This window comes from Dermacentor albipictus, chromosome 1 (genome assembly GCF_038994185.2).
Source record: "Dermacentor albipictus isolate Rhodes 1998 colony chromosome 1, USDA_Dalb.pri_finalv2, whole genome shotgun sequence".
Classification (NCBI taxonomy): Eukaryota; Metazoa; Arthropoda; class Arachnida; order Ixodida; family Ixodidae; genus Dermacentor; species Dermacentor albipictus.
The window spans coordinates 371,518,225-371,530,378 of record NC_091821.1 but is presented as its reverse complement, the minus strand read 5'-3'; the positions used below and the strand labels follow the sequence as shown (position 1 = coordinate 371,530,378).

Below are 12,154 nucleotides of genomic sequence, written 5' to 3'. Positions count from 1 at the left end.
GACAATCTGAAAAGAAAGTTTTAAAAAAGGCATGAAAGAAAAGAAAAATATGTAGCAGATCCGACGCGTATGCAGAGGTCGATGTTGGGAGAGGCTTTCTTTGCTATTTACAAAAATGTTAACGAAACATAACGCTATTTGCAGAAATTTCCGTGTTTCTATACTGACATTCGCACTCGGCAGCTTCTGTTCCCAACTTCAGTTCTCAGTTGCCGACTTCACCTCTTGCATCCGGTTGCACCATGCCGCAAGATGCCGCAATCTGCGGCAGCATAGTAGCGCCATCTATGTTGCCCAAGTATCTCATAGAGGCAAGACCGGTGGGTGTTTGGCATTGGCCTAGTGCGCAGTGTGGTAGTGTGTAGCAAGTGATGGGCATGTGTCTACTAAGTAGGACAACCACCAACAGCAGCCAGAACCCACAAAGTGGGGTTTAGAGCCAAGGATAATTTGCTTTAGAAACCCGGTAGACTGCAGCATTTCCTCCGGCTCCGAATCCAGTTTCTGCGGCATCATTAAACTTCCACAGCGGACACCGGCATTTTCTGAAAAATAGCTTCTTCTTTGCGATGCACAAAACGTCGTCTTCATACGTGGCAGTATTTCCTTCGGTGTCACACCCAAACAAACTTTTGCTTTCCTTTGCCACGTGGTACATCCGACTTGTCGCTTTCCAGTGCTCTGGAGCGCTCTTGAGGTACCGTTTCCATTTCGGCTGGGTGGAATCGAGCACTCGGAATACATTCACCTGGTTCGTTCAGAGTGCTATTCTCTAGCTCAGAGCGTTCAGAGGTGCTCTCACTTTCAAGTCTGAGAGCGCGTTGGTGATCGGGCAGAATCTCGATCACACTCCGGTTGCTGTGGAGAGAGATGGACATTCAGCTAGGTCAGGCTTTAGCCGGTTTTATTTTCCATAAGGCTCCACATCACCGCAAACCGAGCTGGAGCGTCATAGGAACCAAGAGAGTGTACCATTATGCTTTCGAGTAGTTTGGGCTAGTTGGCTGGACGTATATTTAAGCAGTGTGAAAGGAATGACACGAGCGAAGAAAAGAGACGAAACACTTTCGTACCTTCTCTTTTCTGGTGTCCAAGTTTTACAGTCGCGCTCTTAGTATAGGTATATTTTGAAACTTTTGGATTCTGTTGCTTAAAAATATGGTTTCTTCATTTACCTGCGCCATAATGTTGCACTTTATCCAGATTTTTGTTAAAACGCTTTCAGCAAGTATAGAAAATTAAATTCTGACTGTTCTGATGTTCACGTAAGTGGCAGCGACCTTTTTCTTGTCTGTATTTGTTCTTTAGTAATTTTATTGCCAGCAAAAAAAGAACTGCTTTATCCTATCATTTATTCGGTGGTGGCCGCTCTCCTTAACATCCAAACCCCTGAGCTTTAAACTTTAGATACACCTCGGCTCGTTCCGAACGGGACAAGGAAAACTAATGAGCATGCCGCTTATTGGCAGTGACTGAAATGCGTCACAGCTGTCAAACAGAAAATTGTGTTAGACAAACGTCGCACGCTAGTGCCCTTTCAGACATGACCACTTAATACCGATTTTGGAATCATAACGAGAAGAGAAAAGAGCACGGAAGAATGAGTTAAGGAGGTTGGACGGTATCCCAGGCACGATCGAGGGCAGGGAAGACCAGGAGACACAAAAAGAAAAGCAAACTCCATAGAACAACCTGTAATCAAGGTACGACACGGAACTTGTTATACCTCTTTAGTATATACCTCGCGGAAATGGGTCACACCGGAGGCAAAGCATTAAAACGCACGTCGCTGCTTATACTATAAGCGTTGTGAGCCTCCAATTTGCTCGAAGGCCCCGTTATACCCAGCCACGGCTGAGGTCGAACCGGAAGCCTTGTCACCGCCGCTCCGGGAGGGCCTTATTGGACGAAACTGTCACACAGCCTGTGCCCATCGCTTCGCTCGCGACGGTTTTGTTCGCCTTTCCCTCTGCCGCGTCCGTGCTATAGCTGGCATGCTTCTCTGTTCGAGCACTGCCTCACCACCCTTCGCCGTAGCACCGGCAGCCGTTCCTGCTTTCATTGTCTCGTTCCTGAAGGGCTCCTGGATTGCTGGCTGGCTTTGACGGTGGCAGGTATAGGATTTGCGCTAGAGCTTGAAGGGCCCGCAGAGCCCCGCTGTGCGATCGAGAGGTCACAGCCTGCATGGCTGCTTCGCTAACAAGAAGGTTCTGCCGCTTGATTGCTCTTCCTCCTTGCCGACAGTGCACCTTCCTGGTCGCCTTCGCTCTCTCCATCCTCGGCCCATCGTGGCTCAAGCGGATTTTGCTCTGATGTCTGAGGCTGCCGCTTCTATACAGCGCCTGCTTCGAGCACTCTCGCTCATGCTGATGTCCACTTTCCGTCCCTTAACCAGAAAAAGTCAGCGCAGGTGCCGGCAACGAGCCAGCGCTGCTGATGAAGTCGCCGGTACGTCATAGGGTCAGGTGATATTGGCCGGCTTCGGCTTTAAGAATTGATTGCGACCGATTTTAATGAAGGTGGTGGCTTACGCCCTTTCATTTTCGTTTATGGATCATAAACTGTCATGCACGTAGCACGTAAAAGGCTCCTGTTGCAATAATAGAAATGTACACTACATGGATTCCCTACGGGGGTGAATTAGAAATTTTCGGAGCATGATAATTCCACTATTACTCGCGTTGCTAAATTGACAGACGTCTGTGATTGTGTGCAAACGACCACTGTTACGTTCAATTATAACGTTGCCGTCACCATTTGGACACTCATAAAGTTAACGGGCCGTAGAAATTGTACGACGTCCACTCGAAAGCGTATTCCACACATCGGCAAGGTTTGAGAAATATTCTTTTATATTACGGCATGTGTTGCCCTGAGAACACGTGCGCAACATTGATGCCTTCAGGTAGCACGTGTCGGTTTATTGACCAGTTAGTTGCCTTCACCCAAAAAGATCACGTACTCGTGACTCCTGCGGCAGAAAGGATGTTCCACATCCGCCGCCAGGGTTTGTGAGTGGTGGCGCCGGCTAACTCTCCCAGGGTTAGTTCTAGTAGTAACACATAAATACCCCGGAAAGCTGATGCGAGGACGGCGCCGCGGTAGCTCAATTGGTAGAGCATCGCACGCGTAATGCGAAGTCGGGATCGTTCCCCACCTGCGGCAAGTTGTTTTTTCATCCACTTGGATTCTCATTAATTTATCATTTGTTTAATTCAATTAGCAAGTACAAGTAATTTCACCTGTGTTGCCCTTGGTGTTTTCATTGGCCGGCTTCTTATGCTATGATTAATAAATATTGGGCCCCTCGGTTAACCCCCTTTCTTCTCGTTCACAACACATACAGGCCCCACAAAATTGGTTCCCCACAAGTTCCCTCTGAACTCTGGCCGTCTCAAGGGGGATACGTTCGAAGCTTGCGGAATCGGAGCGGCATGGATGGCTCGCACTTCTTTCCGCCTCGCGGTCCTGGCGGGCAGCACTCTTACGGGACCACAACCACAGGAGAGCGGAAGGAAAGGAAAAGAGATTTGCGAGCGCTTGCAACAGCGACTAAGAGAGGACGGTTCGAAAGTACACATGACCGACACGGGTCAACGCGTAGTGCCTGCTCTTACCAGTTACCTGATACCTGATACGGGTTGTATTTGGACCTAAGATATTAAACTTATTTTTGCAAGTTTGTGGAGTGCTTAAAGCTTGCCTCACCTCCACCGTGGGTCAGCCCGGTATTGCACTTTCTTCGGGATCGGCCTCCGTAGGGGAAGAAATTCTCGATCGACACGGCTCTTGCCCACGGACGCATTTTTCATGGGAGCCTAGCCATATACAGCTTCGATGTGAAAATTGTAGATTGAATCGCAGATGAACATTGCTTAAGTTTCACGGGGACCGTTTGCGCAAATTCAACTAACTCAACTCGATTTCTTCAACTCGAGGCGTGTTTGTGAACACGAAAGAAAGTTACCATAGCAATGAAAAAAAAAATCAATGCTGACATGTGCGTTCCAAGAAGAGAAGGTATGGGTACAACGAACGCAACTAAATAAATAAATAATCAATTTAGAAGCAGCTTGAAAAAGTAATAATTGAGAACTTTCGGCAATGGCAATTTGCGAATCGGCGTTCGGATGACGTCGCACAGAACCTAACCTTGAAACCCCTGAAAGCTCTCCGGAAACGTGGCAGTTTGGGCGAGTTGGTATGTCATGACTCTTTAGACTTGTAGTGCAGCTCAGAAAGAGCAAAAAGGAAGGTGGAAGGGGTGACGAAAGGGAACGGAAAACAGAGTGAGCGCTCACTCTGTTTTCCGTTTTTTTTTCATTACCCCTTCCACCTTCCTTTTTGCTCTTTCTGAGCTGCGCTACAAGCCTAAAATGTCTCCGGAACCCTCATTCTCTGGTCAGAGAGAGAGAGGCTCGGTGCAGAACAAGAAAGAAAATTACTCCTCGCCTTGACGATCACCTTAAGGACGTGTTTTTTCTGCATACTACATGTACATGAGAAGGCCTTAACTCTTGGCTATAGATATGATTTGTTCACGGAAGAAAACCAAGCTACTTGATTAAGTATAGGGCGTGTGACACCTTAGTAGGGTAACGCAGCAAAACTGTATTCACGCAAAAGAATCACTGTATGCTGCGTGTACTCACACATCATGCTTTGAAGAATGGGATATTTTGACACAAAAGCGGTATTAGCCCACTGCCGACGTGAAATTCAGAAGTCTATAGGCTACGCAATACACGGCTTCACCAACTCCTGTGACTATGCATACGTGCCTCGATGGAGACTTTCCAATTTAATACGTTTGAACTGACAGATATATAGATTAAATTTTGTAGTTTAAACTTTCTAAGCAATTTTATGCCAGGGCCATGCTTTCATCGATGCATTCTCACCTTCCTTTCTGTCAATTTTTCGGTTTTGCCCATTTTGAGTTATTCATTTATTTATGCCTCAGCGCATAATATGCTAAGGAGAATAACTAGGTATTGAATTTGTTCTTCAAATACTGGTCCTTTCGCTTTTTATGCTGTGAGCATGACATGTGTCACAGCTCTCTCTCTCGCTCTCTCTCTCTTTTCATGCCGTCTGCCTGCATCCTACACTTGCGTCTCAATCCGGCCAGCTACATAACTCCACCAGCATTGGCTTTCTATCTTAACGCCTGGGGCAATCCGGAAAGCAATTTGTTTCTCGGAAGCCGTATTTCTTTGACGTCATTTCACAGAAGAATCATGCTACTACACAAGGTTTGCATTGCAAAGCACGTCCATAAATCCACTCTGTATGTATCGCGAGCGTCGTTTTTCTTTTACTTGCGCTGTAACACGATACACTGTATAAGCTTCCATTGAAACAACGACGATATATTGGCCTTACAGTTTCGCTGTAGGTGGTGGTGCTGCCGCCGGCACATTTCTTGCTGTAGACCAAGATCGACTCTTGTTTGTACTTCTCTTGTTTTTTTTCTTTCTTCGGGGTACAACCTAATTGGGTTTATCACGTGACCTAAATATGTCGTCTTAAGCTTTGTTTGTCTAACCTTCGTCTGCTTAACTTCGCGTCTGGACATCGTCCGTTTCGAGCGCTGGGCAAAGCACAGCCCGGTGGTAGAGGGCCCTGTCGCCCTTCTTTTCTTTACGTACTTACACCATACGAGGGAGAGTTTTTGTGTGAACTGCTTCTGGTTTATCTCTCGTCTTGCATTGTTTTCTCCATTCGCGAGGCTACGCTGCATTCGCGATAGATGGGCGATACAGGCCTCACGCGTCTTTCTTGGTCCTAACGTGATAAGGGGAAACGATCGGGGATCCACAATAGTCGCCCAAGCCGGCCCGGCCATACGAATAGCCAATGGGGGAGACAGATCAGGCAGAAGCCAAGCGGCACAACGACCCACACAGCGTAGCTATACTGGCGGCAATGCGGCGGGCGGCCATGTGGAAAGACTCGGCCCCCCCTCCGCTGTCTTCTTGGCTTCCCTCCACATCGACACGGCATGGAAACGGACGTGCCGAGAGGGGCACTGTGAGGTCCGCCAGGGGGCTTATCGCGGCGCCGTCGTCAATGCATTGTGGGCGGCGAGCGCGTGGCATCTGTCTTGGAGATTACGGGGGGGGGGGTTCCTTGCCATTAGTTTTTCTTTCCTTTCTTCTTTTCACCGCCCTTCTTGATCCCTTGAATCCCTTGAATGCGCTTTTGTTCCCGTGGATATCTATTTTTGCCCCCGTTAACTACGAAAGGAGGCAAAAGTAGCGAAAACAAGTAAATGCCTATATTTGCAAGCAGAAACTAATATATTATTAAGTATTGCTTTAGTAATGTATTAATGTGCTGTCCAGTCTTGTATTTAAACGATGTACCTGCAATAATGAATACACAGCGCATGGTGATGCTTTATAGGAGGCATAACTAAATCTTACATAAAACGTATACAGTGATTCTGCAGCTACAAATATTAATTTACAAAAAACGCTAAAAAATACTTTCTGACAACTTAACACATGGATATACACTGTAGACATATTTACAAGGTTTCGTTGAAGCTCGTGGCCCTCAACAACGTCAGCAGCACTGTCGTGGCGCGTAATACACAGGTGGTGCTTTGCCATCTGCGGAGAATGTGCTGTAGCGCCAAGCTCGAGTCCCGTTGAAGGTGCAGTGCCGCCTTCAAAGACTTTCTCCCTGAAGCGTAGCGGCAGCAGTTGCACAGCTAGAACATGTTGCAGACTAAGCTAATGTGTTAAAGTATGCCAAATCAACAAGACTCCGTGCTAGGCATACTGGTCCTTATGAAGTTTTGAAAGAACCCATTTGTCTAAGACAAAAATACTTAGACATTTGGGACACAGGTTATGAGACATAAATATCCGTGCGCACGAATAAGAAAGGGTTGGAGTGCGCATACGGAATACATTAAAAAGTCCTGACCGGCGGCTTACCATTGTCGTTAAAAAGTGTAGAATCAATGCGTTCTCTGAAGACGCGTCCTCACGAGTATTTCCAGAAACTGTTGACACGGAAAGCGATCGTACGCATTGTAGCACCACGCGGAGCACAGTGAGCTACGACATTTCAAACTTCTGCGATGACGCAAGAACTGACCAATATGGTACCATGCGTTGCCAATACCTCAACTGAACACATTAACGGCTAAAGGACAAAAATATGCCGTCTAATAAGCTCTCCTATGTGCGTTTCATTTCCGTTCGTCGAAACATTGAAGTAAGCTTTATGTCGGAGCTATAAATAACACGGATCTGAAGGATAGGACAGGTGCCATAGAGTTTCCTAAAAAAATTGATTGCCATAGGCGACGTTTGCGCTGCGATTGCTTGAGCTACAATGGACAGTACAAGCATTTGTCGAATGTTCCTGTTTGTAGCTTCAGACGTTTTTGCGTCTTTACTTATTAGCCTTTATCTTTCTCAATTTCTATGCAATCGTACTTTCGTTTTCCGCATGAAGGCAACAACTTTCTGCTGACTTGCATACTCAATGAGAACAGTTGCATGTGAAAGGCCATACTTTGTTTAAAATGACAAAATTTTAGCCAAACAGTTCTTTCAAGCGATAAGGACGAAGTACAGGCAAGTCAATAACCGTCATTTCCGTGCTGGCATAACCGCTATATGCCTGCTGCTCCCCTGAACACTACAGCGCCAATGTTTTCTCTAGCGATTTTTGTAGGGGAGGAATAAACATTTCATTGATTAGACAAAAGAGAGGGTGGGGGAGGGGGGGGGGCACTCAGTCGCTGAGACCAGTTGGCCATGACCCGAATATGTACGCCGGCTCCAATCAGTGGGCATATATCTATAACTTCGCGCGATCCGCTATGAAGGTGCTGCTGCGTTTTAATAGACGTGGGACTTTGCGACAAATTGTGACTGTACACTTTGTGACATAGGATTGGGAGGTGACAATGCGTGACACTAGGAATGCCTTCGCAGAGTGCGTGATAGTGCCCACAAAACATTCCGGTATCGTGTGTATGTGTGTGTCTGTGTGGTCTTTCTTAAATTATTTTTTTCTCTCTCTCTCTCTCTCACTTATAGCATCGCTTTGCCCCTCCTCCGGTACTCTAACCGAAGATAATCTCTGGTAAACCTCCCTGTCTTTTCTTTGTCTTTCCCTATATATATATATATATATATATATATATATATATATATATATATATATATATATATATATATATATATATATATATATATATATATATATATATTGTAGCGTTCCTAACTAGAACGGCAACAGAAATGACATCATCTAAGTGAGACGGGTGTCGTCCGCCATTTTATTCCCACTTCTTCCTTCTCACTTCTCCCCTAGCACCTTCCTTCGTCTTCTTTCATGCGTCCAGCGCAGACCGCTTCACTCTTCCGGATTTCTTTTAATTACACCTCCTGGGGTAATACTTGAATACGTTTCCAATAGCGGCGCACTCCGTTTGGCCCGAGGCTCCGGCGTACCAGACATTCTTCAATATTCCATGCTGGCATGCAGTCCTAATAACTTGAAATGGTCCGCAATATTTTGAATTTGAGGGCACAGCTCCTTTCCTTACAAGGACATAGTCTCCAGGCTGTATGTCCGGTATCTGGCTACTGTGCCTTTTATCAAAGTTTCGCTTCATGCGGCGCTTGTAGATCTCCTGTTCTTTGACAGTTTTCCTTACTTCCGCAAGTTCGAGGTTCTCTAGGAGACCTAGCTCACGATCTGCAGGAAGTATGGGCGCTGTACCTGAAGTTACAAAATGAGGGCTGCAGCCTAAACTCGTGGTGTATGATCTGTTGTGATGCTTCACAGCGGCCTCGAGACAACACTTCCAGCCACCGGCAAAGTCTGGATACATCTTCAGATACTGTTTGATGTCTCGTATGGCACGTTCCGCTAGGCCGTTTGCTGCCGGGTGGTATGGAGAAGAATACTTTATCATGATGCCGTGCTCCTGGGCCCACTTTGATAATTTGGCACTCCGAAAAGCCGGCCCGTTGTCGCAGACGAGCGTCTTTGTGTGTTTAAAACACTCAGCTTTGAGGAGGTCTATTACGCTGTTTGCGTCTTCTTTGCCAGCTTTAGCCGCAATCGTCCGTGTGCACTCATCTATGGAGAGCAAGAAAGCTTGCGTTCGCTTGACTCCTTCCCCCTTCTTTTTGAGCTCCGCGAAGTCCAAATGAATTACTTCGAACGGGATGCTTGAATATTCAGGGTTTGTCATAACGTCTGTCGATTGCTTGAATTTAACTTTGTTCACCTGGCAGATGTGGCATGTGCGGATGTAATGGCTGATGTCGTTTTTCATGCCCGGCCATGTGAATCTCATGAGCAATTTCTTATAAGTGCGCCAGAAGCCATCATGTCCACCCGATTCAGGGGTGTCGTGGTATAGATGAAGAATCCTTGGAATCATAGTTGGTGGTACGTGATACCTTCCATTGATAAACTGGAGCTCTTCTGTACCTTCCCATAGCTTAATATGATTGATTGTATCTGGATTATTGCTTGATTCCTGTACAAGTAATCTTGATAGTGCGTCAGCGTCAGTGAGGAGTGGGCCAGGACGGTGCGAAATTACGAAATCAAATTGTTGCAGATAGTTCACCCATCTAGCAATGCGGCCTCTCGGCTGGGCCATGCTCAGAAGTTGAGTCAATGCTTGATGGTCCGTGAAAAGTATGAATTTGGCACCTTCCAGGTAAGTACGAAAGTACTGCACAGCTTTTAAGACGGCCAGAGCTTCCTTTTCTGTGGTACAGTAATTGATTTCGGCGGGTTTCAGGGTATAGCTGTAGTACCCCACGACGTAGTGTTTGGTTTGATCAGCTTGTTTGGATGGCTTCTGGTATAGAACTGCACCGGTAGCATAATGTGATGCGTCCGTGTTCAGCACGAAAGGCAAGGAAAAATCCGGTATTCGCAAGATGGGGTCCGACGATATTAGTTTTACAAGCTCACGATAGACAGCTTCGCACTTCTCGTCCCAATGAAAAGGCACGTCTTTCTGAGTTAAACGTGTGAGGCACCTTGTTCTCAGTGCGTAGTCTTTGATAAACGCCCGGAAGTGTCCTGCAAGGCCAAGAAAAACGCGCAGGGAGTGCACATCATAAGGCTTTATCAGCTTGGAGATTCTCTCAACCGATTCTTGCTTGGTGCTTTTAGTCTGTCCATCAAACACCCTGCCAAGAAATACTACGGTATCTTGAAAGAACGCACTTTTCTTGAAGTTGACTTTGAGTTGGGCAAGACTGAGGGCATGAAGAACTTTTGAAAGATGACTACGGTGTTCGTCCTTTGTCTTTGAGTAGATGATGATGTCGTCGATGTACACATTGCAAAATGTGCCCAGGTAAGGTTTCAGAATGTCCGTCATAATCTTCTGAAACCACGCAGGGGAGTTTTTCCAACCAAATGGTAGGCGGTTGTACTCAAACAAGTCAAATGGGGTTATGAACGCGGTGTACTTCTTCGTTTCTTCACTTAGTGGAATCTGCCAAAAGCCCTTGCAGAGATCTATTCGTGAAAACCAATGGCAACCACCGGTTTCGTCAATGATGTCGTCGATTCTCGGCATTGGATAAGGTATCAATTCAGTTTGACGATTGAGAGCCCGGTAGTCTGTGCAGAGGCGGAATGTCCCGTCTTCTTTAGGTGCAATAGTGATAGGAGAAGCAAATGGGGATACAGAAGGCCGGATGATACCTGCGTCTAACATTTCTTGCAACTCCTTTTTCAGCCACACCTTTTTATCTCTGGACATATTATAGGGGGTTCTACGAACCACTGTTTTATCTGCGAGCTCGAAAGGAACGACATGGGATTTCATTGCTGGAGGGTAGCTTCCTATGCATATAAGCTCTGGGTACTTAGTCTTGATGTCTTCGTGGTGAAAAATTAGCCTTGATACACTAGGTTCTTCACCAGGGTCTTCTGTTCTTATCGTGTCTTCGGCCATTACCTTGTCATCCCAATAGAGGTTCATCTTAAGTTTTTTCATGTCTGGACGGGACAAAAGAAAATCGTAGGTGACATTGGGAATGGCCAATACGTCACTGGTAATAGCATTTCCTTGAAATTCAATAGCCAGGGTTACCCATTCGCTATGCATGGTCACTGACCCATCGTAGGCTTGGACACGCAATGTTCTACCAGCGTGCAGACGACTGGCATCCACTCGAGTCTTGTTGATAATAGATACCGAAGCTCCACTGTCAACGAGAGCCTTCACTTCAATGCCATCTACCTTAATGGGGGCGTACAATAAGCTTGACGACACCAAATATACTGTCTCACTGAAGCTCTTTTTCTGGGGCTTGTGATGCACGGTAGACAGATTATGTGGAAGTAGCTTGCCGTGAACTGCGGTAATTGGTTCTTCACCATCCTCACAGTCATGATTTACGCTTCCCAGAGATTTGTTTATGAAGCTGTGTTCACATTCAGTTGACGGCAACGACTCTAGATTGGAATCAAGTTGCTCTGTTCTACCATCTGGCTGTCTTCTCGATGTAATTCTTGGCACTGAGGTCTGTAGAAAGTTCAGAAGGTCATCAAACGTTCTTGGACCTTTGAGCTGGACATGACAACGGATCTCGATACACAACCCTTGCGTTATCAAAGCTACAACAGCAGAAGACGACAGCTTCGGTTCTGCAGAATACAACAGGCGACGCTTCTCAAGACAGTACTCAAGCAGAGAGCCACCTGTATAACTGAACCGCAGTGCCGCATCCCATCTTTCTACTGCGTTGCCTTCGAAAGCCCCTAAAAAGTTGCTTTTCCACAGTTCCCAGCATGTTGTTCCATAATCCATGAGTTGCACGTCATACCATTTTCTGGCTATACCGCCCAAATAGCGGCGCATATGCAAAATCTTTGTGTCGTCGGAGTGCCACAGATTCTTGTCACAGGCGTACTCGAAAAAACACAGCCAGTAGTGTGCATTTTGTGATTTTCCTTCAAAAACATCTGGTTCAACAATACTTCGTGCTGACTGCTCTCGACTAAGCGCTTGGACGAAAGTTCTCATTATTTCGATCTGTTGTATAATGTTCCTTTGCAGTTCCATAACACTTAAGTCTAGGCTCACCTTCCCGGCAGGCGTTTCCTCTTTGAGGGTGCCACGTCGTATGGGTTCCAGAACGAG

General features: G+C 46.3%; 1 non-coding gene across 1 annotated transcript; it reads left to right on the top strand.

Annotated features, from left to right (window-relative positions):
• The first annotated feature begins 3,575 nt into the window (after positions 1–3,575).
• On the top strand, positions 3,576–3,762 carry LOC135904145 (U2 spliceosomal RNA). Its single transcript, XR_010565026.1, has one exon. It is a non-coding gene; the product is annotated as a U2 spliceosomal RNA (small nuclear RNA).
• The last annotated feature ends 8,392 nt before the right edge of the window (positions 3,763–12,154 follow it).